Consider the following 4867-nt stretch of genomic DNA (forward strand, 5'->3'; position numbering starts at 1 on the left):
GTGGGCGCCCGGCTATGCCCGGTCGTAAAATACGCTTAAATATGATATTTTAATTTGTCCAGATTTCGTATATATTATTATAGAGTCGTGATTTCAAACGCAAAAAAAGTATTTTGATGCCATCAGTTAGAATCGAAGCTGAAAACAAAACTGTAACATTCAAAGCTGGTGACATTATCACTGTACCAACGTGACACGCACATGAACTGATTAAAATTAAAAATTAAAAATAAACTAAGATGAATGTATAAAATGTATAACGATTATTTTCAATTGTAACCCGTTTTTGATCTTTTAAAAACTGTCTTACCCGGCTAAAGACACATAAAAGAACGGCTCATAAAAATCCAATCCTTTGAGGCCCCTAGCGCCGCTCTGCTACTTTAGTTTCGGAGGAAATAGGGTTTGAAAACATGGAGACAGACAGACAAACAGACAGACATACATATAGCCTTTTATATATTAGATGTAAAGTGAGGTACGTGTACGATGGTCGCTTCAAAAGGTAATGCTTCCTATTTTTTATTCTGCCCGAACAGATCAGAGGGGATTACAAATTGCATTATTATGATCACTGAACTTATGCATTTATGACCTCAAAGTTTCATCTCTCTGTTGCAAATATTGACGGTGTGAAATTCAAAGAGGAAACCTCTGTAATCGACGTACCCTAGAAGCAGAGATGTGTCACTAAATTCCTCTACGCAGAAAAACTGAACCGATCAACAGTCATTGGTGTCTATTGAACGTTTACGAAGCCGATGTAGTTGAAGTCAGCACAGTTAGAAGATGAATTTGTCGAATTCAGAGTGGCGACAAAGATTGGTTACAAAGCGTACTTTGGACTTTTACGACCGAGGCTGGTAAAAGTGAATTGAGAATAGCGGTTACTACGTAGAAGAATAAATTCTGGACATAAATGGTCGGTCGTTTTAATTGTACCGCCCCCGTCTTCGTAGCTCTTCAACGTTTTAGGTTTGTAATTAAAAAATAGAGAGCCTTACTTAAAGAATGAGCTTCTTTCATGCTTAAACATATTAGAATTCATATATAAACTTATTAGCCGATCATTATGAATTCTGAAACAAGTCTACTAGGGGCTAAGGTGGATAATGTGAGCTGTATTTAGTTTATGCGAAAATTAGAAATAATGAATATGGAAGGCTTCTGTGAAAATTCAGATAACTCCGATTTTAAGAAATTTAAACTATATATATATGTATATATATACATATATATAGTAGTAAGTTATAAAATATATATGGCAATTAAGCTACACAGCCCTACCTCTAGCTACGTATTAAGCATTGTTGAAGTAAATACTTAAAGTTTACGCATAAATTTATACGTTCGTATATTAATTTATGTGATTAAATGAAGTAATCATTTTATATATATATATATATATATATATATATATATATATATATATATATATAATAAAATAAGATAAAAATAAAATATTTAAATAGTTAAATAAAGCATTTGTTCGTTATCCTGATGCTTTTGAATCGTTTAAGATTAACCAGATTATATTAATAAAGGAAATCCAAAACTATATTAGCAATGTATAAAATGTATTTATAATTACATATAATAAAGTTATATACAAAAATAAATACATAAAAAAAAATGCATATATGTAAAAATATTTTTAACCTTTATATATCTCATTTTAAATAAGAATGTAAATACACTAAATACTAATCATAGTGGGGGTGATAAGTAGTTAAATGGATTAATCTAAATCTTATAAATACAAGACTGATAAATTAAAAAAATATAATCCATTTCAAATGGATAGTACCAGTCAAGGATCCGTCACTTGACACTCAGCCCAGCAGGTGAGGGGCCGGAGACCGGCCCAGCACCTGTTGGACTGAGGTACACCGCCTGGGTAATACCTAGGAGGTCCACCCTGCCAGGCCTTGCCACCGGGCTTTCCGGTGGGGCAAGTTTATTGCTTGCTGCCTGAGGCGCCCCGACCGGGGAATGCCGACGGGGTCACTCAGGCAATTTTTAAAATTGCAGGAGTGCCCCTCCTTTAGGGGAGCCTGCTGGGTTACCACTTTCCGGCCTTGTGCCACATTTTGCTGAGTGGACAGCAAATAAATATAATCCATTTCAAATGGATAGTACCAGTCAAGGATCCGTCACTTGACACTCAGCCCAACAGGTGAGGGGCCGGAGACCGGCCCAGCACCTGTTGGACTGAGGTACACCGCCTGGGTAATACCTAGGAGGTCCACCCTCCCAGGCCTTGCCACCGGGCTTTCCGGTGGGGCAAGTTTATTGCTTGCTGCCTGAGGCGCCCCGACCGGGGAATGCCGACGGGGTTACTCAGGCAATTTTTAAAATTGCAGGAGTGCCCCTCCTTTAGGGGAGCCTGCTGGGTTACCACTTCCCGGCCTTGTGCCACATTTTGCTGAGTGGACAGCAAATAAATATAATCCATTTTAAATGTGGAAATTGATGAATCACACAGGTAAGAAATTCATTTTTATAGTATGAAAAGGTTAGTAATTGCAATTAAGAATAGGAGATGGGTCAAATGTTTGTAACATGTCTTCTTCCTAAGATTAAGGGTGGTGGTGTTTGATCAACACTGCTGGGGAGCCATGATGTAATATACTGTTTTGTTTTTAAATCCCCGAAACAGTGTTTCATGGTAAACAACTGATGATCCCTTGAAAAATAAATTATTGGTACTATAGTAAATTCGAGAGCGAGTTGATGCAGTGATTGCAGGTGATTACATAACTTACTGACTAGATGGTTTTCTGACGAATGATAAAAATATTTTTTTGTATAGTTTTAAAGGTTAAAAACTTCAAAGACTATATATATATATACGGCATAATCGCGTTGACACACCGGTTCTTGTCAGATCACCGAAGTTAAGCAACGTTGAGCTTGGTTAGAACGAGATGGGTGACTATTTGGGAATTCCAGGTGCTGTATGTGCTCTCTGCTTATCTTGGCATTGTTTCCAGTCGTCATGTACTTCACTTGCCACTGGTATTTAACAATGTCGTCCCAGGAGAAGTGTGGTTGGAGATTGCGCACCTCATGCCACAAAAATTTCACGCGCAAGCAACCCTCCGTGGGTATCCATAATCTGTCCAAGACTGAAGGAGCCTGCTTGATATATATATATACATATAGGAATCGAAGATGCAGAAGATTTGTACGTATGCATCAGTCCATACATCCATCTTTTTCACAGACTATTTGATCAAGATGGGAATCAATAGTCCTCAGCTTCTCTATAGCCCAGACCTTGATCCCTATGACTTTTGGTTATTCCCTAAGCTGAAGAAAAACCTGTTGTTATGAGACAACTTAGGAGAGGAAAGAAACTATGACGAAAGTCATCGACATGTTCGAGAGAACTTTCATGGAGCGACCCAGAAGTTGTTGGAACGGTACAATAAGTGTATTGCAGCCGGTGGAGATTACTTCGAAGGGGACTAGAGTTTCATATGCGTAATATCAATAAAACTGCCCACATGAAAAAGTCTAGAAACTCATTGGACGCACCTCCTACGTATAAAAATATTATAGAACATGTGTATATAAATTATTTCGTTGTTTGTCTAAATTACGAGAACAATTCCATCAAAACTTATTTTTAAATATACCGCCTGAAATGGTCGTTATTTTCCGAACAACCTAATATTTTTCGGTCCATTCACTCATAATTTCCTTCTTTTGGTGACGATTACCGCCTAACTGACAATCTACTTGACTCTTATCCTCGTCTAACCCCTGGACCATGATCAGTGGTGACAAATCAATAAAAAAACAAATAAAATAAATAAAAAACATTCGAGTAAAAATTAAATTATTTTATGCCAATTATTTGTTTAATGCCTTTTATAAAAGCATGAATCATTTTCTTTAGTTTATCAATTTGTACAGATATCAATTCTGTAACATAATGGATATGAGCGCGTGGGAAAATATCAGCAACAGTGAAGGCAGAAGTCGAAAAACGCACATATGCAAATTAGGAAGTGTGCGTGAGTTGGCGCTACAAGACAAAGGTCACCAGGTGCTCTGGTGAGAAACAAAGTCGGCACCGAAAAAGATGGACGTATAATGTTTAGTGTACCGAGAGGAAGATTCACAGGAATCCCCGCAGTAACTTAGTCCACAACAAATTGCACTGCAGAGAATCTAGTGTTGATTTTATAAAATTATCTGTAAATAATTATCTCCATAATTAACCAAACTCTAGTCCATCACCTTACAGACGCTAAACTTCTTACCGACCAACAATATGGATTTAGGCAAGCTCGTTCCACAGCAGACATTCTAACTGTAATCTCTGAGCGTATATACCATTCACTTGACAAAGCAGGGGAGCGTAGAGCGGTAGCTCTAGATATATCTAAGGGTTTTGACAGGGTATGGCACGAAGGTCTCAGGAAAATCAGATCATACGGTTTCACTGGAAGAATACTTAACATAATTAAATCCTTCTTAGATAAGAGAAAAATCCAGATTGTCCTTAATGATCGTACATCTAAACAGTATGATATAAATGCGGGTGTTCGTCAGGGATCTATTCTTGGACCTCTATTATTCCTAATATTCATAAATGACCTCCCCGACAAAATTGTCTGTGAGATGGGTATATATGCTGATGACACCACGAGCTATAACAGATACGGCAGGAAAACAAATGACTACATATCTAAAGAAATGGCAGAAACACTAGAGGATGACCTCCAATCTGTAGTGGAATGGTGACAAAAATGGATGGTCACATTCAATGCTGCCAAGACTAAACTTGTTTCCTTCAATAATTACAAGAAACCTTCTCTACCACCAATAGCAATGGCCAAAGACACTTTATCTGAAA

At 37.4% G+C, this 4867-nt stretch overlaps 1 pseudogene; it reads left to right on the forward strand.

Annotated features, from left to right (window-relative positions):
- The first annotated feature begins 2847 nt into the window (after window positions 1-2847).
- LOC145246912 (5S ribosomal RNA) lies at window positions 2848-2964 on the forward strand (annotated as a pseudogene).
- The last annotated feature ends 1903 nt before the right edge of the window (window positions 2965-4867 follow it).

This window comes from Euprymna scolopes, chromosome 24 (assembly GCF_053919585.1).
Source record: "Euprymna scolopes isolate OS-2025 chromosome 24, ASM5391958v1, whole genome shotgun sequence".
In the NCBI taxonomy this organism is placed as follows: Eukaryota; Metazoa; Mollusca; class Cephalopoda; order Sepiida; family Sepiolidae; genus Euprymna; species Euprymna scolopes.